We start from the raw sequence: 26,233 nt of genomic DNA, 5'->3' as shown, positions 1-26,233 counted from the left end.
TATTATTATTATTATTATTATTATTATTATTATTATTATTATTATTATTATTATTATTATTATTATTATTATTATTATTATTATTATTATTATTATTATTATTATTATTATTATTATTATTATTATTATTATTATTATTATTATTATTATTATTATTATTATTATTATTATTATTATTATTATTATTATTATTATTATTATTAATACCAGGTAATCTTAGGAGCATCATAAATCCTCTTACGACCATTGGCAACTACTGAAATTAGTATAAAAATAAATAAATTAAAAACATCGTCTTGGAGGATCCGGGCATCGATCCCGGTAGCTCTCGCATGCTAAGCGAGCGCTCTACCATGTGAGCTAATCCCCCTGGAAACGTTAAAAAGGTCATAGTTCAAGTGCTGTTCGCAATACTAAACTACACCTTACATCAGACACATTTCAGCTTACCTACCTTCAGCAGAGTGGCACAGAGGAAGCGTGCTGGGCCCATAACCCAGAGGTCGGTGGATCGAAACCACCCTCTGCTACGTGCGAGCTATCGCATCATTTTAAAAACCACGTCATACTACAGACGTGACATGACCTGCATAGTCCTGCACAAGAACTCTACGATGCTACATCCACCGATAGCTCAGTTGGTAGAGCGGAGGACTGTAGACGAACTTATACCACTCAGGCATCCTTAGGTCGCTGGTTCAAATCCGGCTCGGTGGACTTGCATTTTAGGCCTAAAATTTTGTGTTGCAGGGAAAAGTTGTCGGAAGTGGGATTCGAACCCACGCCCTCATTTGAGGACCAGAATTCTCCACGCGATGAGTGGAAGAACATTTTGTCTTGAGTCTGGCGCCTTAGACCGCTCGGCCATCCCGACATGACACGAACGCTGCTGCAAATTGCTCTGCGCAAATTTCATTTATTTTACGCCTATGGAAAAGGCATTGGAGAACCCGGGCATCGATCCCGGTACCTCTAGCATGCTAAGCGAGCGCTCTACCATCTGAGCTAGTTCCCCATCAAGTTTGCTTCGCCTTTGCCACTCCGCAAATGTTACGTTATTCATCCTCTTTCGACAAGACATTGTGGTGAAAGTTAGTTCACCATCGTACCAAATAATTGTTACGCCCGATGAGGGACTCGAACCCGCGACCCTCAGATTAAAAGTCTGATGCTCTACCGACTGAGCTAACCGGGCGTAAATCCGCCTTCCCGGACAGTCCCGCGAACGCTACTGACGTGAAACGAAACATTGACAAGATAAAAAGAACCTCCCCGGCGGGGAATCGAACCCCGGTCTCCCGCGTGACAGGCGGGGATACTTACCACTATACTACCGAGGACGAGTTCATACTTAAATAATATGTTCTCGATGGCGTCAATGCCCGAATGCCACACGGTCGATCATGTTAAAAGCTGAAACTGTGTATATTGTCAATGCGAAATTAAACAGCAAGAAATGCTCTAGACATATGCAGCGCGGTTTAGTATTATTATTATTATTATTATTATTATTAATACCAGGTAATCTTAGGAGCATCATAAATCCTCTTATGACCATTGGCAACTACTGAAATTAGTATAAAAATAAATAAATTAAAAACATCGTCTTGGAGGATCCGGGCATCGATCCCGGTACCTCTCGCATGCAAAACGAGTGCTCTACCATGTGAGCTAATAGCCCTGGAAAAGTTAAAAAGGTCATAGTTCGAGTGCCGTTCGCAATACTAAACTACACCTTACATCAGACACATTTCAGCTTACCTACCTTCAGCAGAGTGGCGCAGAGGAAGCGTGCTGGGCCCATAACCCAGAGGTCGGTGGATCGAAACCACCCTCTGCTACGTGCGAGCTATCGCATCATTTTAAAAACCACGTCATACTACAAACGTTACATGACCTGCATAGTCCTGCTCAAGAACTCTACGATGCTACATCCACCGATAGCTCAGTTGGTAGAGCGGAGGACTGTTGACGAACTTATACCACTCAGGCATCCTTAGGTCGCTGGTTCAAATCCGGCTCGGTGGACTTGCATTTTAGGCCTAAAATTTTGTGTGGCAGGGAAAAGTTGTCGGAAGTGGGATTTGAACCCACGCCCTCATTCGAGGACCAGAATTCTCCACGCGATGAGTGAAAGAACATTTTGTCTTGAGTCTGGCGCCTTAGACCGCTCGGCCATCCCGACATGACACGAACGCTGCTGCAAATTGCTCTGCGCAAATTTCATTTATTTTACGCCTATGGAAAAGGCATTGGAGAACCCGGGCATCGATCCCGGTACCTCTAGCATGCTAAGCGAGCGCTCTACCATCTGAGCTAGTTCCCATCAAGTTTGCTTCGCCTTTGCCACTCGGCAAATGTTACGTTATTCATCCTCTTTCGACAAGACATTGTGGTGAAAGTTAGTTCACCATCGTACCAAATAATTGTTACGCCCGATGAGGGACTCGAACCCGCGACCCTCAGATTAAAAGTCTGATGCTCTACCGACTGAGCTAACCGGGCGTAAATCTGTCTTCCCGGACAGTCCCGCGAACGCTACTGACGTGAAACGAAACATTGACAAGATAAAAAGAACCTCCCCGGCGGGGAATCGAACCCCGGTCTCCCGCGTGACAGGCGGGGATACTTACCACTATACTACCGAGGACGAGTTCATATTTAAATAATATGTTCGCGATGGCGTCAATGCCCGAATGCCACACGGTCGATCATGTTAAAAGCTGAAACTGTGTATATTGTCAATGCGAAATTAAACAGCAAGAAATGCTCTAGACATATGCAGCGCGGTTTAGTATTATTATTATTATTATTTTTATTAATACCAGGTAATCTTAGGAGCATCATAAATCCTCTTATGACCATTGGCAACTACTGAAATTAGTATAAAAATAAATAAATTAAAAACATCGTCTTGGAGTATCCTGGCATCGATCCCGGTACCTCTCGCATGCAAAGCGAGCGCTCTACCATGTGAGCTAATCCCCCTGGAAATGTTAAAAAGGTCATAGTTCGAGTGCTGTTCGCAATACTAAACTACACCTTACATCAGACACATTTCAGCTTACCTACCTTCAGCAGAGTGGCGCAGAGGAAGCGTGCTGGGCCCATAACCCAGAGGTCAGTGGATCGAAACCACCCTCTGCTACGTGCGAGCTATCGCATCATTTTAAAAACCACGTCATACTACAAACGTGACATGACCTGCATAGTCCTGCACAAGAACTGTACGACGCTACATCCACCGATAGCTCAGTTGGTAGAGCGGAGGACTGTAGACGAACTTATACCACTCAGGCATCCTTAGGTCGCTGGTTCAAATCCGGCTCGGTGGACTTGCATTTTAGGCCTAAAATTTTGTGTGGCAGGGAAAACTTGTCGGAAGTGGGATTCGAACCCACGCCCTCATTCGAGGACCAGAATTCTCCACGCGATGAGTGGAAGAGCATTTTGTCTTGAGTCTGGCGCCTTAGACCGCTCGGCCATCCCGACATGACACGAACGCTGCTGCAAATTGCTCTGCGCAAATTTCATTTATTTTACGCCTATGGAAAAGGCATTGGAGAACCCGGGCATCGATCCCGGTACCTCTAGCATGCTAAGCGAGCGCTCTACCATCTGAGCTAGTTCCCATCAAGTTTGCTTCGCCTTTGCCACTCCGCAAATGTTACGTTATTCATCCTCTTTCGACAAGACATTGTGGTGAAAGTTAGTTCACCATCGTACCAAATAATTGTTACGCCCGATGAGGGACTCGAGCCCGCGACCCTCAGATTAAAAGTCTGATGCTCTACCGACTGAGCTAACCGGGCGTAAATCTGTCTTCCCGGACAGTCCCGCGAACGCTACTGACGTGAAACGAAACATTGACAAGATAAAAAGAACCTCCCCGGCGGGGAATCGAACCCCGGTCTCCCGCGTGACAGGCGGGGATACTTACCACTATACTACCGAGGACGAGTTCATATTGAAATAATATGTTCGCGATGGCGTCAATGCCCGAATGCCACACGGTCGATCATGTTAAAAGCTGAAACTGTGTATATTGTCAATGCGAAATTAAACAGCAAGAAATGCTCTAGACATATGCAGCGCGGTTTAGTATTATTATTATTATTATTTTTATTAATACCAGGTAATCTTAGGAGCATCATAAATCCTCTTATGACCATTGGCAACTACTGAAATTAGTATAAAAATAAATAAATTGAAAACATCGTCTTGGAGGATCCTGGCATCGATCCCGGTACCTCTCGCATGCAAAGCGAGCGCTCTACCATGTGAGCTAATCCCCCTGGAAATGTTAAAAAGGTCATAGTTCGAGTGCTGTTCGCAATACTAAACTACACCTTACATCAGACACATTTCAGCTTACCTACCTTCAGCAGAGTGGCGCAGAGGAAGCGTGCTGGGCCCATAACCCAGAGGGCAGTGGATCGAAACCACCCTCTGCTACGTGCGAGCTATCGCATCATTTTAAAAACCACGTCATACTACAAACGTGACATGACCTGCATAGTCCTGCACAAGAACTGTACGACGCTACATCCACCGATAGCTCAGTTGGTAGAGCGGAGGACTGTAGACGAACTTATACCACTCAGGCATCCTTAGGTCGCTGGTTCAAATCCGGCTCGGTGGACTTGCATTCTAGGCCTAAAATTTTGTGTGGCAGGGAAAACTTGTCGGAAGTGGGATTCGAACCCACGCCCTCATTCGAGGACCAGAATTCTCCACGCGATGAGTGGAAGAACATTTTGTCTTGAGTCTGGCGCCTTAGACCGCTCGGCCATCCCGACATGACACGAACGCTGCTGCAAATTGTTTTGCGCAAATTTCATTTATTTTACGCCTATGGAAAAGGCATTGGAAAACCCGGGCATCGATCCCGGTAACTCTCGCATGCAAAGCGAGCGCTCTACCATGTGAGCTAATCCCCCTGGAAATGGTAAAAAGGTCATAGTTCGAGTGCTGTTCGCAATACTAAACTACACCTTACATCAGACACATTTCAGCTTACCTACCTTCAGCAGAGTGGCGCAGAGGAAGCGTGCTGGGCCCATAACCCAGAGGTCGGTGGATCGAAACCACCCTCTGCTACGTGCGAGCCATCGCATCATTTTAAAAACCACGTCATACTACAAACGTGACATGACCTGCATAGTCCTGCACAAGAACTCTACGATGCTACATCCACCGATAGCTCAGTTGGTAGAGCGGAGGACTGTAGACCAACTTATACCACTCAGGCATCCTTAGGTCGCTGTTTCAAATCCGGCTCGGTGGACTTGCATTTTAGGCCTAAAATTTTGTGTGGCAGGGAAAAGTTGTCGGAAGTGGGATTCAAACCCACGCCCTCATTCGAGGACCAGAATTCTCCACGCGATAAGTGGAAGAACATTTTGTCTTGAGTCTGGCGCCTTAGACCGCTCGGTCATCCCGACATGACACGAACGCTGCTGCAAATTGCTCTGCGCAAATTTCATTTATTTTACGCCTATGGAAAAGGCATTGGAGAACCCGGGCATCGATCCCGGTACCTCTAGCATGCTAAGCGAGCGCTCTACCATCTGAGCTAGTTCCCCATCAAGTTTGCTTCGCCTTTGCCACTCCGCAAATGTTACATTATTCATCCTCTTTCGACAAGACATTGTGGTGAAAGTTAGTTCACCATCGTACCAAATAATTGTTACGCCCGATGAGGGACTCGAACCCGCGACCCTCAGATTAAAAGTCTGATGCTCTACCGACTGAGCTAACCGGGCGTAAATCTGTCTTCCCGGACAGTCCCGCGAACGCTACTGACGTGAAACGAAACATTGACAAGATAAAAAGAACCTCCCCGGCGGGGAATCGAACCCCGGTCTCCCGCGTGACAGGCGGGGATACTTACCACTATACTACCGAGGACGAGTTCATAATAAAATAATATGTTCTCGATGGCGTCAATGCCCGAATGCCACACGGTCGATCATGTTAAAAGCTGAAACTGTGTATATTGTCAATGCGAAATTAAACAGCAAGAAATGCTCTAGACATATGCAGCGCGGTTTAGTATTATTATTATTATTATTATTATTATTATTATTATTATTATTATTATTATTATTATTATTATTAATACCAGGTAATCTTAGGAGCATCATAAATCCTCTTATGACCATTGGCAACTACTGAAATTAGTATAAAAATAAATAAATTAAAAACATCGTCTTGGAGGATCCGGGCATCGATCCCGGTACCTCTCGCATGCAAAGCGAGCGCTCTACCATGTGAGCTAATCGCCCTGGAAAAGTTAAAAAGGTCATAGTTCGAGTGCCGTTCGCAATACTAAACTACACCTTACATCAGACACATTTCAGCTTACCTACCTTCAGCAGAGTGGCGCAGAGGAAGCGTGCTGGGCCCATAACCCAGAGGTCGGTGGATCGAAACCACCCTCTGCTACGTGCGAGCTATCGCATCATTTTAAAAACAACGTCATACTACAAACGTTACATGACCTGCATAGTCCTGCACAAGAACTCTACGATGCTACATCCACCGATAGCTCAGTTGGTAGAGCGGAGGACTGTAGACGAACTTATACCACTCAGGCATCCTTAGGTCACTGGTTCAAATCCGGCTCGGTGGACTTGCATTTTAGGCCTAAAATTTTGTGTGGCAGGGAAAAGTTGTCGGAAGTGGGATTCGAACCCACGCCCTCATTCGAGGACCAGAATTCTCCACGCGATAATTGGAAGAACATTTTGTCTTGAGTCTGGCGCCCTAGACCGCTCGGCCATCCCGACATGACACGCACGCTGCTGCAAATTGCTCTGCGCAAATTTCATTTATTTTACGCCTATGGAAAAGGTATTGGAGAACCCAGGCATCGATCCCGGTACCTCTCGCATGCTAAGCGAGCGCTCTACCATCTGAGCTAGTTCCCCATCAAGTTTGCTTCGCCTTTGCCACTCCGCAAATGTTACGTTATTCATCCTCTTTCGATAAGACATTGTGGTGAAAGTTAGTTCACCATCGTACCAAATAATTGTTACGCCCGATGTGGGACTCGAACCCGCGACCCTCAGATTAAAAGTCTGATGCTCTACCGACTGAGCTAACCGGGCGTTAATCTGTCTTCCCGGACAGTCCCGCGAACGCTACTGACGTGAAACGAAACATTGACAAGATAAAAAGAACCTCCCCGGCGGGGAATCGAACCCCGGTCTCCCGCGTGACAGGCGGGGATACTTACCACTATACTACCGAGGACGAGTTCATAATTAAATAATATGTTCGCGATGGCGTCAATACCCGAATGCCACACGGTCGATCATGTTAAAAGCTGAAACTGTTTATATTGTCAATGCGAAATTAAACAGCAAGAAATGCTCTAGACATATGCAGCGCGGTTTAGTATTATTATTATTATTATTATTATTATTAATACCAGGTAATCTTAGGAGCATCATAAATCCTCTTATGACCATTGGCAACTACTGAAATTAGTATAAAAATAAATAAATTAAAAACATCGTCTTGGAGGATCCGGGCATCGATCCCGGAACCTCTCGCATGCAAAGCGAGCGCTCTACCATGTGAGCTAATCGCCCTGGAAAAGTTAAAAAGGTCATAGTTCGAGTGCCGTTCGCAATACTAAACTACACCTTACATCAGACACATTTCAGCTTACCTACCTTCAGCAGAGTGGCGCAGAGGAAGCGTGCTGGGCCCATAACCCAGAGGTCGGTGGATCGAAACCACCCTCTGCTACGTGCGAGCTATCGCATCATTTTAAAAACCACGTCATACTACAAACGTTACATGACCTGCATAGTCCTGCACAAGAACTCTACGATGCTACATCCACCGATAGCTCAGTTGGTAGAGCGGAGGACTGTAGACGAACTTATACCACTCAGGCATCCTTAGGTCGCTGGTTCAAATCCGGCTCGGTGGACTTGCATTTTAGGCCTAAAATTTTGTGTGGCAGGGAAAGGTTGTCGGAAGTGGGATTCAAACCCACGCCCTCATTCGAGGACCAGAATTCTCCACGCGATAATTGGAAGAACATTTTGTCTTGAGTCTGGCGCCCTAGACCGCTCGGCCATCCCGACATGACACGAACGCTGCTGCAAATTGCTCTGCGCAAATTTCATTTATTTTACGCCTATGGAAAAGGTATTGGAGAACCCAGGCATCGATCCCGGTACCTCTCGCATGCTAAGCGAGGGCTCTACCATCTGAGCTAGTTCCCCATCAAGCTTGCTTCGCCTTTGCCACTCCGCAAATGTTACGTTATTCATCCTCTTTCGATAAGACATTGTGGTGAAAGTTAGTTCACCATCGTACCAAATAATTGTTACGCCCGATGTGGGACTCGAACCCGCGACCCTCAGATTAAAAGTCTGATGCTCTACCGACTGAGCTAACCGGGCGTAAATCTGTCTTCCCGGACAATCCCGCGAACGCTACTGACGTGAAACGAAACAAGATAAAAAGAACCTCCCCGGCGGGGAATCGAACCCCGGTCTCCCGCGTGACAGGCGGGGATACTTACCACTATACTACCGAGGACGAGTTCATATTTAAATAATATGTTCGCGATGGCGTCAATGCCCGAATGCCACACGGTCGATCATGTTAAAAGCTGAAACTGTGTATATTGTCAATGCGAAATTAAACAGCAAGAAATGCTCTAGACATATGCAGCGCGGTTTAGTATTATTATTATTATTATTATTATTATTATTAATACCAGGTAATCTTAGGAGCATCATAAATCCTCTTATGATCATTGGCAACTACTGAAATTAGTGTAAAAATAAATAAATTAAAAACATCGTCTTGGAGGATCCGGGCATCGATCCCGGTACCTCTCGCATGCAAAGCGAGCGCTCTACCATGTGAGATAATCCCCCTGGAAATGCTAAAAATGTCATAGTTCGAGTGCTGTTCGCAATACTAAACTACACCTTACATCAGACACATTTCAGCTTACCTACCTTCAGCAGAGTGGCGCAGAGGAAGCGTGCTGGGACCATAACCTAGAGGTTGGTGGATCGAATGTCAAAAGTATACAAAGGAAGTACTCAGGGAGTAAACTCATTTCCCGAACGATATTTTAAATCATTCTTTCACCACTAAAATGCATGAGACTTGTAGTTTTCAAAAGTGTTTTCATTTTTGATGAGACGCTGAATGAAAGAGGTTTAATCGCCGGCAAACGAAAACCCGCGATTTTCCGTAAATCCCGGGCTTGGCCCGTCTAGTCGAATGTATACAAAGGATGTACCCAGGGAGTAAACTCATTTTCAGAACGATTTTTTAAATCATTTCTTCACCACTAAAACGCATGAGACTTGTAGTTTTCAAAAATGTTTTCATTTTTGATGAGACGCTGAATGAAAAAAGATTAATCGCCGGCAAACAAAAACCCGCGATTTCCCCTAAATCCCGGACTCGGTCCGTATAGTCAAAAGTATACAAAGGAAGTACTCAGGGAGTAAAATCATTTCCCGAACGATTTTTTAAATCATTTTTTCACCAGTAAAGCGCATGAGACTTGTAGTTTTCAAAAAAATTTTCATTTTTGATGAGACGCTGAATGAAAGAAGATTACTCGCCGGCAAACAAAAACCCGCGATTTCCCCTAAATCCCGGACTCGGTCCGTATAGTCAAAAGTATACAAAGAAAGTACACAGGGAGTAAACTCATTTCCCGACCGATATTTTAAATTATTTTTTCACCACTAAAACAATCGCTAAATACATGTTGGTATGAATATGTGACGCAACCGTTGTAACTCAAACAGTTTTATACCGCTAGAAAGTCAATGAAATGAAGTCTTTGAAGCTGTTCCTATTTATTCAGCGCGTGCTAACGGCCAAGATTGGTCCCACAGCAAAAAAAGACTTATTTATATAAATTTTATAAAAATAAATTGCTACCACAGAGCCTAATGTAGTCGCTGAATTCCAGCAATCATGTCGAATTAAGGAGAATACTATTCCTTGGAGTCCAATTGGCTCATTTATCATAAGTGTGATAAATAAGCCATTTTGACTACAAGAAATAACATTCTTTTTAATTTGACATGCTTGCTGAAACTCAGCGATTAGACTGGTAGCGCTTTATTTAAACATTAAGATAAATTTGTCATTTTTTACTGTGGGGCCAATCCTAGCCGTTATCGCGCGATAAAGAAATAGAGACAGTTTCAAAAACTACATTTCATTGACTTTCTAACGGTGTCAATTCGTTTGAGTTACAACGGTTGCGTCACATATTCGTACCAACATGTATTTAGTGATTTTCTTCCGATATTACTAAGTTGTATCGCTTTCAACAGTGAAACGATTGACTGTGGGACTTAATTGAACTGATTTTGGACTTTGACCTTATAAATGTGATAAATGAGCCATTTTGACAACAAGAAATAACTATCTTCTTAATTTGACATGATTGCTGGAATTCAGCGATTACCTTAGGCACTGTGGTAGCACTATATTTAAAAAATTAGATAAATAAGTCTTTCTTTACTGTGAGACCAATCCTGGCCGTTAGGACGCGCTGAAGAAATAGAGACATTCTCAAAAACTACATTTCATTGATTTCTTGGCGGTATAATTCCGTTTGAGTTACAACGGTTGCGTCACATATTCGTACCAACATGTATTTAGCGAAAGTATTCGGATATTACTAGGTTGCATCACTTTTAACAGTGAAACGTTTGACTGTGGGACTTAATTGAACTGATTTTGGACTTTGACCTTTTAAATGTGATAAATAAGTCAGTTTAACTACAAGAAATAACATTCTTCTTAATTTGACATGATTGCTGGAACTCAGCGATTACACTTGGCGCTGTGGTAGCCCTTTATTTAAAAATTAAGATGAGTAAATCATTTTTTACTGTGTGACCAATCCTAGCCGTTAGTTTGAGCTGAAAAAATAGAGACAGCTTCAAAAAGTACATTTCATTGGTTTCCTATCGGTGTCAATCCGTTTGAGTTTCACCGGTTGGGTCACATATTCGTACCAACATGTATTTAGCGATATTTTTCGCATATTACTAGGTTGCATCGTTCTAACAGTGAAACGATTGACTGTGGGTCTTAATTGAACTAACTTTGGACTGTGACCTCATAAGTGTGATAAATGAGACAATTGGACTCCAAGATAGAACATTCGTCTTAATTTGACATGATTGCTGGAATTCAGCCATTACATTAGGCTCTGTGGTAGCGCTTTTTTTAAAAATTTAGATAAATAAGTCTTTTCTTACTGTGGGACCAATCCTAGCCGTTAGCGTGCGCTGAAGATATAGAGACAGTTTCAAAAACTCCATTTCATTGTCTTTCTAACGATGTCAATCCGTTTGAGTTACAACGGTTGCGTCACATATTCGTACCAATATGTATTTAGCGATAGTAATCGGATATTATTAGGTTGCATCGCTTTTAACTGTGAAACGTTTGACTGTGGGACTTAATTGAACTGATTTTGGACTTTGACCTTACAAATGTTATAAGTGAGACAATTGGACTCCAAGAAATAACATTCTTCTTAATTTGACATCATTACTGGAACTCAGCGATTACACTGGGCGCTGTGGTAACGCTTTATTTAAAAATTAAGATAACTAAGTCATTTTTTACTGTGGGACCAATCCTAGCCGTTATCGCGCGCTGAAAAAATAGAGACAGCTTCAAAAAGTACATTTCATTGACTTTCTAACGGTGTCAATCCGTTTGTGTTACAACGGTTGCGTCACACATTCGTACCAACATGTATTTAGTAATATATTTCCGATATTACTAAGTTGTATCGCTTTCAACAGTGAAACGATTGACTGTGGGACTTAGTTGAACTGATTTTGAACTTTGACCTTATAAATGTGATAAATGAGTCATTTTGACTACAAGAAAGACATTCTTCTTAATTTGACATGAGCGCTGGAACTCAGCGATTACACTGGGCGCTGTGGCAACGCTTTATTTAAAAATTAAGATAAATAAGTCATTTTGTACTGTGGGATCAATCCTAGCCGTTCTCGCGCGCTAAAGAAATAGAGACAGTTTAAAAACTACATTTCATTGACTTCCTAACGGTGTCAATTTGTTTGAGTTACAACGGTTGCGTCACATATTCGTACCAACATGTATTTAGTGATTTTCTTCCGATATTACTAAGTTGTATCGCTTTCAACAGTGAAACGATTGACGGTGGGACTTAATTGAAGTGATTTTGGACTTTGACCTTATAAATGTGATAAATGAGCCATTTTGACAACAAGAAAGAACATTCTTCTTAATTTGACATGATTGCCGGAACTCAGCGATTACACTGGACCCTATGGTAGCGATTCATTTAAAAATTTAAATAAATAAGTCATTTTTACTGTGGGACAAATCCTAGCCGTTAGCGCGCGCTGAAGATATAGAGACAGTTTCAAAAACTCCATTTCATTAACTTTCTAACGGTGTCAATCCGTTTGAGTTACAACGGTTGCGTCACACATTCGTACCAACACGTATTTAGTGATATTTTTTCGATATTACTAAGTTGTATCGCTTTCAACAGTGAAACGATTGACTGTGGGACTTAGTTGAACTTATTTTGGACTTTGACCTTATAAATGTGATAAATGAGTCATTTTGACTACAAGAAAGACATTCTTCTTAATTTGACATGAGTGCTAGAACTCAGCGATTACACTGGGCGCTGTGGTAACGCTTTGTTTAAAAATTAAGATAAATAAATCATTTTGTACTGTGGGACCAATCCTAGCCGTTATTGCGCGCTGAAGAAATAGAGACAGTTTCAAAAACCACATTTCATTGATTTTCTAACGGTGTCAATCCGTTTGTGTTACAACAGTTGCGTCACCTACTCGTACCAAAATGTATTTAGTGATTTTCTACCGATATTACTAAGTTGTATCGCTTTTAACAGTGAAACGATCGACTGTGGAAATTAATTTAACTGATTCTGGATTGTGACATCATAAATGTGATAAATGCGACAATTGGTCTCCCAGGAATAACATTCTTCTTAATTTCACATGATTGCTAGAACTCAGCGATTACACTTTGCGCTGTGGTAGCGCTTTATTTAAAAATTAAGATGAATAAATCATTTTTTACTGTGGCACCAATCCTAGCCGTTAGTTTGCGCTGAAAAATAAAGACAGCTTCAAAAATTACATTTCATTGACTTTCTACCGGTGTCAATCTGTTTGAGTTACAACGGTTGGGTCACATATTCGTACCAACATGTATTTAGTGATTTTCTACCGATATTACTAAGTTGTATCTCTTTTAACAGTGAAACGATTGACTGTGGGAATTAATTGAACTGATTCTGGACTGTGACCTTATAAATGTGATAAATGAGGCAATTGGTCTCCAAGGAATAACATTCTTATTATTATGACATGATTGCTGGAATTCAGCGATTACCTTAGGCACTGTGGTAGCACTATATTTAAAAAATTAGATAAATAAGTCTTTCTTTACTGTGAGACCAATCCTGGCCGTTAGCACGCGCTGAAGAAATAGAGACATTCTCAAAAACTACATTTCATTGATTTCTTCGCGGTATAATTCCGTTTGAGTTACAACGGTTGCGTCACATATTCGTACCAACATGTCTTTAGCGATAGTATCCGGATATCACTAGGTTGCATCTCTTTTAACTGTGAAACGTTTGACTGTGGGACTTAATTGAACTGATTTTGGACTTTGACCTTATAAATGTTTTAAGTGAGACAATTGGACTCCAAGAAATAACATTCGTCTTAATTTGACATGATTACTGGAACTCAGCGAATACACTGGGCGCTGTGGTAGCGTTTTATTTAAAAATTAAGATAAATAAGTCATTTTTTACTGTGGGACCAATCCTAGCCGTTATTGCGCGCTGAAGAAATAGAGACAGTTTCAAAAACCACATTTCATTGACTTTCTAAGTGTGTCAATCCGTTTGTGATACAACAGTTGCGTCACCTACTCGTACCAAAATGTATTTAGTGATTTTCTACCGATATTACTAAGTTGTATCTCTTTTAACAGTGAAACGATTAACTGTGGGAATTAATGGAACTGATTCTGGACTGTGACCTTATAAATGTGATAAATGAGGCAATTGTTCTCCCAGGAATAACATTCTTATTATTATGACATGATTGCTGGAATTTAGCGATTACCTTAGGCACTGTGGTAGCACTATATTTAAAAAATTAGATAAATAAGTCTTTCTTTACTGTGAGACCAATCCTGGCCGTTAGCACGCGCTGAAGAAATAGAGACATTCTCAAAAACTACATTTCATTGATTTCTTGGCGGTATAATTCCGTTTGAGTTACAACGGTTGCGTCACATATTCGTACCAACATGTCTTTAGCGATAGTATCCGGATATCACTAGGTTGCATCTCTTTTAACTGTGAAACGTTTGACTGTGGGACTTAATTGAACTGATCTTGGACTTTGACCTTATAAATGTTTTAAGTGAGACAATTGGACGCCAAGAAATAACATTCTCCTTAATTTGACATGATTACTGGAACTCAGCGATTACACTGGGCGCTGTGGTAGCGTTTTATTTAAAAATTAAGATAAATAAGTCATTTTTTACTGTGGGACCAATCCTGGTCGTTACGATACGCTGAATAAATAGGAACAGATCCAAAGACTACATTTCATTGACTTTCTAACGGTGTCAATCCGTTTGTGTTACAACGGTTGCGTCACACATTCGTACCAACATGTATTTAGTGATACATTTCCGATATTACTAAGTTGTATCGCTTTCAACAGTGAAACGATTGACTGTGGGACTTAGTTGAACTGATTTTGGACTTTGACCTTATAAATGTGATAAATGAGTCATTTTGACGACAAGAAAGACATTCTTCTTAATTTGACATGAGCGCTGGAATTCAGCGATTACACTGGGCGCTGTGGCAACGCTTTATTTAAAAATTAAGATAAATAAGTCATTTTGTACTGTGGGATCAATCCTAGCCGTTCTCGCGCGCTAAAGAAATAGAGACAGTTCAAAAACTACATTTCATTGACTTACTAACGGTGTCAATTCGTTTGAGTTACAACGGTTGCGTCACATATTCGTACCAACATGTAGTTAGTGATTTTCTTCCGATATTACTAAGTTGTATCGCTTTCAACAGTGAAACGATTGACGGTGGGACTTAATTGAACTGATTTTGGACTTTGACCTTATAAATGTGATAAATGAGCCATTTTGACAACAAGAAAGAACATTCTTCTTAATTTGACATGATTGCCGGAACTCAGCAATTACACTGGACCTTGTGGTAGCGATTCATTTAAAAATTTAAATAAATAAGTCATTTTTACTGTGGGACAAATCCTAGCCGTTAGCGCACGCTGAAGATATAGAGACAGTTTCAAAAACTCCATTTCATTAACTTTCTAACGGTGTCAATCCGTTTGAGTTACAACGGTTGCGTCACAAATTCGTACCAACATGTATTTAGTGATATTTTTCCGATATTACTAAGTTGTATCGCTTTCAACAGTGAAACGATTGACTGTGGGACTTAGTTGAACTGATTTTGGACTTTGACCTTATAAATGTGATAAATGAGTCATTTTGACTACAAGAAAGACATTCTTCTTAATTTGACATGAGTGCTAGAACTCAGCAATTACACTGGGCGCTGTGGTAACGCTTTGTTTAAAAATTAAGATAAATAAATAATTTTGTACTGTGGGACCAATCCTAGCCGTTATTGCGCGCTGAAGAAATAGAGACAGTTTCAAAAACCACATTTCATTGATTTTCTAACGGTGTCAATCCGTTTGTGTTAAAACAGTTGCGTCACCTACTCGTACCAAAATGTATTTAGTGATTTTCTACCGATATTACTAAGTTGTATCGCTTTCAACAGTGAAACGATTGACTGTGGGACTTAGTTGAACTGATTTTGGACTTTGACCTTATAAATGTGATAAATGAGTCATTTTGACTACAAAAAAGACATTCTTCTTAATTTGACATGAGTGCTAGAACTCAGCGATTACACTGGGCGCTGTGGTAACGCTTTATTTAAAAATTAAGATAAATAAGTCATTTTGTACTGTGGGATCAATCCTAGCCGTTCTCGCGCGCTAAAGAAATAGAGACAGTTCAAAAACTACATTTCATTGACTTACTAACGGTGTCAATTCGTTTGAGTTACAACGGTTGCGTCACATATTCGTACCAACATGTATTTAGTGATTTTCTTCCGATATTACTAAGTTGTATCGCTTTCAACAGTGAAACGATTGACGGTGGGACTTAATTGAACTGATTTTGGACTTTGACCTTATAAATGTGATAAATGAGCCATTTTGACAACAAGAAAGAACATTCTTCTTAATTTGACATGATTGCCGGAACTCAGCAATTACACTGGACCCTGTGGTAGCGATTCATTTAAAAATTTAAATAAATAAGTCATTTTTACTGTGGGACAAATCCTAGCCGTTAGCGCACGCTGAAGATATAGAGACAGTTTCAAAAACTCCATTTCATTAACTTTCTAACGGTGTCAATCCGTTTGAGTTACAACGGTTGCGTCACAAATTCGTACCAACATGTATTTAGTGATATTTTTCCGATATTACTAAGTTGTATCGCTTTCAACAGTGAAACGATTGACTGTGGGACTTAGTTGAACTGATTTTGGACTTTGACCTTATAAATGTGATAAATGAGTCATTTTGACTACAAGAAAGACATTCTTCTTAATTTGACATGAGTGCTAGAACTCAGCAATTACACTGGGCGCTGTGGTAACGCTTTGTTTAAAAATTAAGATAAATAAATCATTTTGTACTGTGGGACCAATCCTAGCCGTTATTGCGCGCTGAAGAAATAGAGACAGTTTCAAAAACCACATTTCATTGATTTTCTAACGGTGTCAATCCGTTTGTGTTAAAACAGTTGCGTCACCTACTCGTACCAAAATGTATTTAGTGATTTTCTACCGATATTACTAAGATGTATCGCTTTCAACAGTGAAACGATTGACTGTGGGACTTAGTTGAACTGATTTTGGACTTTGACCTTATAAATGTGATAAATGAGTCATTTTGACTACAAGAAAGACATTCTTCTTAATTTGACATGAGTGCTAGAACTCAGCGATTACACTGGGCGCTGTGGTAACGCTTTGTTTAAAAATTAAGATAAATAAATCATTTTGTACTGTGGGACCAATCCTAGCCGGTATTGCGCGCTAAAGAAATAGAGACAGTTTCAAAAACCACATTTCATTGATTTTCTAACGGTGTCAATCCGTTTTTGTTACAACAGTTGCGTCACCTACTCGTACCAAAATGTATTTAGTGATTTTCTACCGATATTACTAAGTTTTATCGCTTTTAACAGTGAAACGATCGACTGTGGGAATTAATTTAACTGATTCTGGATTGTGACATCATAAATGTGATAAATGCGCCAATTGGTCTCCCAGGAATAACATTCTTCTTAATTTCACATGATTGCTAGAACTCAGCGATTACACTTTGCGCTGTGGTAGCGCTTTATTTAAAAATTAAGATGAATAAATCATTTTTTACTGTGGCACCAATCCTAGCCGTTAGTTTGCGCTGAAAAATAAAGACAGCTTCAAAAATTACATTTCATTGACTTTCTACCGGTGTCAATCCGTTTGAGTTACAACGGTTGGGTCACATATTCGTACCAACATGTATTTAGCGATATTTTTCGGATATTACTAGGTTGCATCGTTCTAACAGTGAAACGATTGACTGTGCGACTTAATTGAACTGATTTTGGACTTTGACCTTATAAATGTGATAAATGAGCCATTTTGACAACAAGAACTAACATTCTTCTTAATTTGACATGATTGCTGGAATTCTGCGATTACATTAGGCTCTGTGGTAGCACTTTATTTAAAAAATTAGATAAGTAAGTCTTTCCTTACTGTGAGTCCAATCCTGGCCGTTAGCGCGCGCTGAACAGTTTCAAAGACTACATTTCATTGATTTTCTAGCGGTATAAATCCCTTTGAGTTACAACGGCTGCGTCACATATTCGTACCAACATGTCTTTAGCGATAGTATCCGGATATCACTAGGTTGCATCTCTTTTAACTGTGAAACGTTTGACTGTGGGACTTAATTGAACTGATTTTGGACTTTGACCTTATAAATGTTTTAAGTGAGACAATTGGACTCCAAGAAATAACATTCTTCTTAATTTGACATGATTACTGGAACTCAGCGATTACACTGGGCGCTGTGGTAGCGTTTTATTTAAAAATTAAGATAAATAAGTCATTTTTTACTGTGGGACCAATCCTAGCCGTTATTGCGCGCTGAAGAAATAGAGACAGTTCCAAAAACCACATTTCATTGACTTTCTAAGTGTGTCAATCCGTTTGTGATACAACAGTTGCGTCACCTACTCGTACCAAAATGTATTTAGTGATTTTCTACCGATATTACTAAGTTGTATCTCTTTTAACAGTGAAACGATTGACTGTGGGAATTAATTGAACTGATTCTGGACTGTGACCTTATAAATGTGATAAATGAGGCAATTGGTCTCCAAGGAATAACATTCTTATTATTATGACATGATTGCTGGAATTCAGCGATTACCTTAGGCACTGTGGTAGCACTATATTTAAAAAATTAGATAAATAAGTCTTTCTTTACTGTGAGACCAATCCTGGCCGTTAGCACGCGCTGAAGAAATAGAGACATTCTCAAAAACTACATTTCATTGATTTCTTGGCGGTATAATTCCGTTTGAGTTACAACGGTTGCGTCACATATTCGTACCAACATGTCTTTAGCGATAGTATCCGGATATTACTAGGTTGCATCTCTTTTAACTGTGAAACGTTCGACTGTGGGAATTAATTTAACTGATTCTGGATTGTGACATCATAAATGTGATAAATGCGCCAATTGGTCTCCCAGGAATAACATTCTTCTTAATTTCACATGATTGCTAGAACTCAGCGATTACACTTTGCGCTGTGGTAGCGCTTTATTTAAAAATTAAGATGAATAAATCATTTTTTACTGTGGCACCAATCCTAGCCGTTAGTTTGCGCTGAAAAATAAAGACAGCTTCAAAAATTACATTTCATTGACTTTCTACCGGTGTCAATCCGTTTGAGTTACAACGGTTGGGTCACATATTCGTACCAACATGTATTTAGCGATATTTTTCGGATATTACTAGGTTGCATCGTTCTAACAGTGAAACGATTGACTGTGCGACTTAATTGAACTGATTTTGGACTTTGACCTTATAAATGTGATAAATGAGCCATTTTGACAACAAGAAATAACATTCTTCTTAATTTGACATGATTGCTGGAATTCTGCGATTACATTAGGCTCTGTGGTAGCACTTTATTTAAAAAATTAGATAAGTAAGTCTTTCCTTACTGTGAGTCCAATCCTGGCCGTTAGCGCGCGCTGAACAGTTTCAAAGACTACATTTCATTGATTTTCTAGCGGTATAAATCCGTTTGAGTTACAACGGCTGCGTCACATATTCGTACCAACATGTCTTTAGCGATAGTATCCGGATATCACTAGGTTGCATCTCTTTTAACTGTGAAACGTTTGACTGTGGGACTTAATTGAACTGATTTTGGACTTTGACCTTATAAATGTTTTAAGTGAGACAATTGGACTCCAAGAAATAACATTCTCCTTAATTTGACATGATTACTGGAACTCAGCGATTACACTGGGCGCTGTGGTAGCGTTTTATTTAAAAATTAAGATAAATAAGTCATTTTTTACTGTGGGACCAATCCTAGCCGTTATTGCGCGCTGAAGAAATAGAGACAGTTTCAAAAACCACATTTCATTGACTTTCTAAGTGTGTCAATCCGTTTGTGATACAACAGTTGCGTCACCTACTCGTACCAAAATGTATTTAGTGATTTTCTACCGATATTACTAAGTTGTATCTCTTTTAACAGTGAAACGATTGACTGTGGGAATTAATTGAACTGATTCTGGACTGTGACCTTATAAATGTGATAAATGAGGCAATTGGTCTCCAAGGAATAACATTCTTATTATTATGACATGATTGCTGGAATTCAGCGATTACCTTAGGCACTGTGGTAGCACTATATTTAAAAAATTTGATAAATAAGTCTTTCTTTACTGTGAGACCAATCCTGGCCGTTAGCACGCGCTGAAGAAATAGAGACATTCTCAAAAACTACATTTCATTGATTTCTTGGCGGTATAATTCCGTTTGAGTTACAACGGTTGCGTCACATATTCGTACCAACATGTCTTTAGCGATAGTATCCGGATATTACTAGGTTGCATCTCTTTTAACTGTGAAACGTTTGACTGTGGGACTTAATTGAACTGATTTTGGACTTTGACCTTATAAATGTTTTAAGTGAGACAATTGGACTCCAAGAAATAACATTCTTCTTAATTTGACATGATTACTGGAACTCAGCGATTACACTGGGCGCTGTGGTAGCGTTTTATTTAAAAATTAAGATAAATAAGTCATTTTTTACTGTGGGACCAATCCTAGCCGTTATTGCGCGCTGAAGAAATAGAGACAGTTTCAAAAACCACATTTCATTGACTTTCTAAGTGTGTCAATCCGATTGTGATACAACAGTTGCGTCACCTACTCGTACCAAAATGTATTTAGTGATTTTCTACCGATATTACTAAGTTGTATCTCTTTTAACAGTGAAACGATTGACTGTGGGAATTAATTGAACTGATTCTGGACTGTGACCTTATAAATGTGATAAATGACGCAATTGGTCTCCAAGGAATAACATTCTTATTATTATGACATGATTGCTGGAATTCAGCGATTACACTTTGCGCTGTGGTAGTGCTTTATTTAAAAATTAAGATGAATAAATCATTTTTTACTGTGGCACCAATCCTAGCCGTTAGTTTGCGCTGAAAAATAAAGACAGCTTCAAAAATTACATTTCATTGACTTTCTACCGGTGTCAATCCGTTTGAGTTACAACGGTTGGGTCACATATTCGTACCAACATGTATTTAGCGATTTTTTTCGGATATTACTAGGTTGCATCGTTCTAACAGTGAAACGATTGACTGTGGGACTTAATTGAACTGATTTTGGACTTTGACCTTATAAATGTGATAAATGAGCCATTTTGACAACAAGAAATAACATTCTTCTTAATTTGACATGATTGCTGGAATTCTGCGATTACATTAGGCTCTGTGGTAGCACTTTATTTAAAAAATTAGATAAGTAAGTCTTTGTGAGTCCAATCCTGGCTGTTAGCGCGCGCTGAACAGTTTCAAAGACTACATTTCATTGACTTTCTAGCGGTATAAATCCGTTTGAGTTACAACGGTTGCGTCACATATTCGTACCAACATGTCTTTAGCGATAGTATCCGGATATCACTAGGTTGCATCTCTTTTAACTGTGAAACGTTTGACTGTGGGACTTAATTGAACTGATTTTGGACTTTGACCTTATAAATGTTTTAAGTGAGACAATTGGACTCCAAGAAATAACATTCTTCTTAATTTGACATGATTACTGGAACTCAGCGATTACACTGGGCGCTGTGGTAGCGTTTTATTTAAAAATTAAGATAAATAAGTCATTTTTTACTGTGGGACCAATCCTAGCCGTTATTGCGCGCTGAAGAAATAGAGACTGTTTCAAAAACCACATTTCATTGACTTTCTAAGTGTGTCAATCTGTTTGTGATACAACAGTTGCGTCACCTACTCGTACCAAAATGTATTTAGTGATTTTCTACCGATATTACTAAGTTGTATCTCTTTTAACAGTGAAACGATTGACTGTGGGAATTAATTGAACTGATTCTGGACTGTGACCTTATAAATGTGATAAATGAGACAATTGGTCTCCAAGGAATAACATTCTTATTATTATGACATGATTGCTGGAATTCAGCGATTACCTTAGGCACTGTGGTAGCACTATATTTAAAAAATTAGATAAATAAGTCTTTCTTTACTGTGAGACCAATCCTGGCCGTTAGCACGCGCTGAAGAAATAGAGACATTCTCAAAAACTACATTTCTTTGATTTCTTGGCGGTATAATTCCGTTTGAGTTACAACGGTTGCGTCACATATTCGTACCAACATGTATTTAGCGAAAGTATTCGGATATTACTAGGTTGCATCACTTTTAACAGTGAAACGTTTGACTGTGGGACTTAATTAAACTGATTTTGGACTTTGACCTTTTAAATGTGATAAATAAGTCAGTTTAACTACAAGAAATAACATTCTTCTTAATTTGACATGATTGCTGGAACTCAGCGATTACACTGGGCGCTGTGGCAACGCTTTATTTAAAAATTAAGATAAATAAGTCATTTTGTACTGTGGGATCAATCCTAGCCGTTCTCGCGCGCTAAAGAAATAGAGACAGTTCAAAAACTACATTTCATTGACTTACTAACGGTGTCAATTCGTTTGAGTTACAACGGTTGCGTCACATATTCGTACCAACATGTATTTAGTGATTTTCTTCCGATATTACTAAGTTGTATCGCTTTCAACAGTGAAACGATTGACGGTGGGACTTAATTGAACTGATTTTGGACTTTGACCTTATAAATGTGATAAATGAGGCAATTGGTCTCCAAGGAATAACATTCTTCTTATTATGACATGACTGCTGGAATTCAGAGATTACATTAGGCTCTGTGGTAGCACTTTATTTAAAAAATTAGATAAATAAGTTTTTCTTTACTGTGAGACCAATCCTGGCCGTTATCGCGCACTGAAGAAATAGAGACAGTTTCAAAAACTACATTTCATTGACTTTGTAACGGTGTCAATAGGTTTCAGTTACAACGGTTGCGTCACATATTCGTACCAACATGTATTTAGTGATTTTCTTCCGATATTACTAAGTTGTATCGCTTTTAACAGTGAAACGATTGACTGTGAGAATTAATTGAACTGATTCTGGACTGTGACCTTATAAATGTGATAAATGAGCCATTTTGACAACAAGAAATAACATTCTTCTTAATTTGACATGATTGCTGGAATTCTGCGATTACATTAGGCTCTGTGGTAGCACTTTATTTAAAAAATTAGATAAGTAAGTCTTTGTGAGTCCAATCCTGGCTGTTAGCGCGCGCTGAACAGTTTCAAAGACTACATTTCATTGACTTTCTAGCGGTATAAATCCGTTTGAGTTACAACGGTTGCGTCACATATTCGTACCAACATGTCTTTAGCGATAGTATCCGGATATCACTAGGTTGCATCTCTTTTAACTGTGAAACGTTTGACTGTGGGACTTAATTGAACTGATTTTGGACTTTGACCTTATAAATGTTTTAAGTGAGACAATTGGACTCCAAGAAATAACATTCTTCTTAATTTGACATGATTACTGGAACTCAGCGATTACACTGGGCGCTGTGGTAGCGTTTTATTTAAAAATTAAGATAAATAAGTCATTTTTTACTGTGGGACCAATCCTAGCCGTTATTGCGCGCTGAAGAAATAGAGACTGTTTGAAAAACCACATTTCATTGACTTTCTAAGTGTGTCAATCTGTTTGTGATACAACAGTTGCGTCACCTACTCGTACCAAAATGTATTTAGTGATTTTCTACCGATATTACTAAGTTGTATCTCTTTTAACAGTGAAACGATTGACTGTGGGAATTAATTGAACTGATTCTGGACTGTGACCTTATAAATGTGATAAATGAGACAATTGGTCTCCAAGGAATAACATTCTTATTATTATGACATGATTGCTGGAATTCAGCGATTACCTTAGGCACTGTGGTAGCACTATATTTAAAAAATTAGATAAATAAGTCTTTCTTTACTGTGAGACCAATCCTGGCCGTTAGCACGCGCTGAAGAAATAGAGACATTCTCAAAAACTACATTTCATTGATTTCTTGGCGGTATAATTCCGTTTGAGTTACAACGGTTGCGTCACATATTCGTACCAACATGTATTTAGCGAAAGTATTCGGATATTACTAGGTTGCATCACTTTTAACAGTGAAACGTTTGACTGTGGGACTTAATTAAACTGATTTTGGACTTTGACCTTTTAAATGTGATAAATAAGTCAGTTTAACTACAAGAAATAACATTCTTCTTAATTTGACATGATTGCTGGAACTCAGCGATTACACTGGGCGCTGTGGCAACGCTTTATTTAAAAATTAAGATAAATAAGTCATTTTGTACTGTGGGATCAATCCTAGCCGTTCTCGCGCGCTAAAGAAATAGAGACAGTTCAAAAACTACATTTCATTGACTTACTAACGGTGTCAATTCGTTTGAGTTACAACGGTTGCGTCACATATTCGTACCAACATGTATTTAGTGATTTTCTTCCGATATTACTAAGTTGTATCGCTTTCAACAGTGAAACGATTGACGGTGGGACTTAATTGAACTGATTTTGGACTTTGACCTTATAAATGTGATAAATGAGGCAATTGGTCTCCAAGGAATAACATTCTTCTTATTATGACATGACTGCTGGAATTCAGAGATTACATTAGGCTCTGTGGTAGCACTTTATTTAAAAAATTAGATAAATAAGTTTTTCTTTACTGTGAGACCAATCCTGGCCGTTATCGCGCACTGAAGAAATAGAGACAGTTTCAAAAACTACATTTCATTGACTTTGTAACGGTGTCAATAGGTTTCAGTTACAACGGTTGCGTCACATATTCGTACCAACATGTATTTAGTGATTTTCTTCCGATATTACTAAGTTGTATCGCTTTTAACAGTGAAACGATTGACTGTGAGAATTAATTGAACTGATTCTGGACTGTGACCTTATAAATGTGATAAATGAGGCAATTGGTCTCCAAGGAATAACATTCTTATTATTATGACATGATTGCTGGAATTCAGCGATTACCTTAGGCACTGTGGTAGCACTATATTTAAAAAATTAGATAAATAAGTCTTTCTTTACTGTGAGACCAATCCTGGCCGTTAGCACGCGCTGAAGAAATAGAGACATTCTCAAAAACTACATTTCATTGATTTCCTGGCGGTATAATTCCGTTTGAGTTACAACGGTTGCGTCACATATTCGTACCAACATGTCTTTAGCGATAGTATCCGGATATCACTAGTTTGCATCTCTTTTAACTGTGAAACGTTTGACTGTGGGACTTAATTGAACTGATTTTGGACTTTGACCTTATATATGTTTTAAGTGAGACAATTGGACTCCAAGAAATAACATTCTTCTTAATTTGACATGATTACTGGAACTCAGCGATTACACTGGGCGCTGTGGTAGCGTTTTATTTAAAAATTAAGATAAATAAGTCATTTTTTACTGTGGGACCAATCCTAGCCGTTATTGCGCGCTGAAGAAATAGAGACAGTTTCAAAAACCACATTTCATTGACTTTCTAAGTGTGTCAATCCGTTTGTGATACAACAGTTGCGTCACCTACTCGTACCAAAATGTATTTAGAGATTTTCTACCGATATTACTAAGTTGTATCTATTTTAACAGTGAAACGATTGACTGTGGGAATTAATTGAACTGATTCTGGACTGTGACCTTATAAATGTGATAAATGAGGCAATTGGTCTCCAAGGAATAACATTCTTATTATTATGACATGATTGCTGGAATTCAGCGATTACCTTAGGCACTGTGGTAGCACTATATTTAAAAAATTAGATAAATAAGTCTTTCTTTACTGTGAGACCAATCCTGGCCGTTAGCACGCGCTGAAGAAATAGAGACATTCTCAAAAACTACATTTCATTGATTTCTTGGCGGTATAATTCCGTTTGAGTTACAACGGTTGCGTCACATATTCGTACCAACATGTATTTAGCGAAAGTATTCGGATATTACTAGGTTGCATCACTTTTAACAGTGAAACGTTTGACTGTGGGACTTAATTGAACTGATTTTGGACTTTGACCTTTTAAATGTGATAAATAAGTCAGTTTAACTACAAGAAATAACATTCTTCTTAATTTGACATGATTGCTGGAACTCAGCGATTACACTTGGCGCTGTGGTAGCCCTTTATTTAAAAATTAAGATGAGTAAATCATTTTTTACTGTGTGACCAATCCTAGCCGTTAGTTTGAGCAGAAAAAATAGAGACAGCTTCAAAAAGTACATTTCATTGACTTCCTATCGGTGTCAATCCGTTTGAGTTACAACGGTTGGGTCAC

General features: G+C 39.3%; 1 long non-coding RNA gene and 24 other non-coding genes across 25 annotated transcripts; 7 read left to right on the top strand and 18 right to left on the bottom strand.

Moving 5' to 3' along the window:
- Positions 1-623: 623 nt before the first annotated feature.
- Positions 624-717, top strand: Trnay-gua (transfer RNA tyrosine (anticodon GUA)). The gene is made up of 2 exons: positions 624-660; positions 682-717. It is a non-coding gene; the product is annotated as a tRNA-Tyr (tRNA).
- A 41-nt stretch (positions 718-758) lies between these two features.
- Positions 759-874, bottom strand: Trnal-caa (transfer RNA leucine (anticodon CAA)). The gene is made up of 2 exons: positions 837-874; positions 759-804 (listed from the first exon to the last, which is right to left on the bottom strand). It is a non-coding gene; the product is annotated as a tRNA-Leu (tRNA).
- Positions 875-952: 78 nt separating this feature from the next.
- On the bottom strand, positions 953-6,087 carry LOC130635495 (uncharacterized). Its single transcript, XR_008982164.1, has 2 exons — positions 2,944-6,087; positions 953-2,281 (listed from the first exon to the last, which is right to left on the bottom strand). It is a non-coding gene; the product is annotated as an uncharacterized LOC130635495 (long non-coding RNA).
- Positions 1,123-1,195, bottom strand: Trnak-uuu (transfer RNA lysine (anticodon UUU)). Its single transcript has one exon. It is a non-coding gene; the product is annotated as a tRNA-Lys (tRNA).
- Trnad-guc (transfer RNA aspartic acid (anticodon GUC)) lies at positions 1,269-1,340 on the bottom strand. The gene has a single exon. It is a non-coding gene; the product is annotated as a tRNA-Asp (tRNA).
- On the top strand, positions 1,935-2,028 carry Trnan-guu (transfer RNA asparagine (anticodon GUU)). Its single transcript has 2 exons — positions 1,935-1,971; positions 1,993-2,028. It is a non-coding gene; the product is annotated as a tRNA-Asn (tRNA).
- On the bottom strand, positions 2,070-2,185 carry Trnal-caa (transfer RNA leucine (anticodon CAA)). Its single transcript has 2 exons — positions 2,148-2,185; positions 2,070-2,115 (listed from the first exon to the last, which is right to left on the bottom strand). It is a non-coding gene; the product is annotated as a tRNA-Leu (tRNA).
- Positions 2,433-2,505, bottom strand: Trnak-uuu (transfer RNA lysine (anticodon UUU)). Its single transcript has one exon. It is a non-coding gene; the product is annotated as a tRNA-Lys (tRNA).
- Positions 2,579-2,650, bottom strand: Trnad-guc (transfer RNA aspartic acid (anticodon GUC)). Its single transcript has one exon. It is a non-coding gene; the product is annotated as a tRNA-Asp (tRNA).
- On the top strand, positions 3,242-3,335 carry Trnay-gua (transfer RNA tyrosine (anticodon GUA)). The gene is made up of 2 exons: positions 3,242-3,278; positions 3,300-3,335. It is a non-coding gene; the product is annotated as a tRNA-Tyr (tRNA).
- On the bottom strand, positions 3,377-3,492 carry Trnal-caa (transfer RNA leucine (anticodon CAA)). Its single transcript has 2 exons — positions 3,455-3,492; positions 3,377-3,422 (listed from the first exon to the last, which is right to left on the bottom strand). It is a non-coding gene; the product is annotated as a tRNA-Leu (tRNA).
- On the bottom strand, positions 3,740-3,812 carry Trnak-uuu (transfer RNA lysine (anticodon UUU)). The gene has a single exon. It is a non-coding gene; the product is annotated as a tRNA-Lys (tRNA).
- Trnad-guc (transfer RNA aspartic acid (anticodon GUC)) lies at positions 3,886-3,957 on the bottom strand. Its single transcript has one exon. It is a non-coding gene; the product is annotated as a tRNA-Asp (tRNA).
- On the top strand, positions 4,549-4,642 carry Trnay-gua (transfer RNA tyrosine (anticodon GUA)). The gene is made up of 2 exons: positions 4,549-4,585; positions 4,607-4,642. It is a non-coding gene; the product is annotated as a tRNA-Tyr (tRNA).
- Trnal-caa (transfer RNA leucine (anticodon CAA)) lies at positions 4,684-4,799 on the bottom strand. The gene is made up of 2 exons: positions 4,762-4,799; positions 4,684-4,729 (listed from the first exon to the last, which is right to left on the bottom strand). It is a non-coding gene; the product is annotated as a tRNA-Leu (tRNA).
- Trnay-gua (transfer RNA tyrosine (anticodon GUA)) lies at positions 5,194-5,287 on the top strand. The gene is made up of 2 exons: positions 5,194-5,230; positions 5,252-5,287. It is a non-coding gene; the product is annotated as a tRNA-Tyr (tRNA).
- Positions 5,693-5,765, bottom strand: Trnak-uuu (transfer RNA lysine (anticodon UUU)). The gene has a single exon. It is a non-coding gene; the product is annotated as a tRNA-Lys (tRNA).
- Positions 5,839-5,910, bottom strand: Trnad-guc (transfer RNA aspartic acid (anticodon GUC)). Its single transcript has one exon. It is a non-coding gene; the product is annotated as a tRNA-Asp (tRNA).
- A 453-nt stretch (positions 6,088-6,540) lies between the features above and the next one.
- Trnay-gua (transfer RNA tyrosine (anticodon GUA)) lies at positions 6,541-6,634 on the top strand. The gene is made up of 2 exons: positions 6,541-6,577; positions 6,599-6,634. It is a non-coding gene; the product is annotated as a tRNA-Tyr (tRNA).
- A 41-nt stretch (positions 6,635-6,675) lies between these two features.
- Positions 6,676-6,791, bottom strand: Trnal-caa (transfer RNA leucine (anticodon CAA)). Its single transcript has 2 exons — positions 6,754-6,791; positions 6,676-6,721 (listed from the first exon to the last, which is right to left on the bottom strand). It is a non-coding gene; the product is annotated as a tRNA-Leu (tRNA).
- Positions 6,792-7,039: 248 nt separating this feature from the next.
- On the bottom strand, positions 7,040-7,112 carry Trnak-uuu (transfer RNA lysine (anticodon UUU)). Its single transcript has one exon. It is a non-coding gene; the product is annotated as a tRNA-Lys (tRNA).
- A 73-nt stretch (positions 7,113-7,185) lies between these two features.
- Trnad-guc (transfer RNA aspartic acid (anticodon GUC)) lies at positions 7,186-7,257 on the bottom strand. The gene has a single exon. It is a non-coding gene; the product is annotated as a tRNA-Asp (tRNA).
- A 594-nt stretch (positions 7,258-7,851) lies between these two features.
- On the top strand, positions 7,852-7,945 carry Trnay-gua (transfer RNA tyrosine (anticodon GUA)). Its single transcript has 2 exons — positions 7,852-7,888; positions 7,910-7,945. It is a non-coding gene; the product is annotated as a tRNA-Tyr (tRNA).
- A 405-nt stretch (positions 7,946-8,350) lies between these two features.
- On the bottom strand, positions 8,351-8,423 carry Trnak-uuu (transfer RNA lysine (anticodon UUU)). The gene has a single exon. It is a non-coding gene; the product is annotated as a tRNA-Lys (tRNA).
- A 67-nt stretch (positions 8,424-8,490) lies between these two features.
- Positions 8,491-8,562, bottom strand: Trnad-guc (transfer RNA aspartic acid (anticodon GUC)). The gene has a single exon. It is a non-coding gene; the product is annotated as a tRNA-Asp (tRNA).
- Between the last annotated feature and the right edge of the window lie 17,671 nt (positions 8,563-26,233).

This window comes from Hydractinia symbiolongicarpus, chromosome 3, assembly GCF_029227915.1.
Source record: "Hydractinia symbiolongicarpus strain clone_291-10 chromosome 3, HSymV2.1, whole genome shotgun sequence".
NCBI classification, from domain to species: domain Eukaryota; kingdom Metazoa; phylum Cnidaria; class Hydrozoa; order Anthoathecata; family Hydractiniidae; genus Hydractinia; species Hydractinia symbiolongicarpus.
This window is presented reverse-complemented; position numbering and strand designations above follow the sequence as displayed.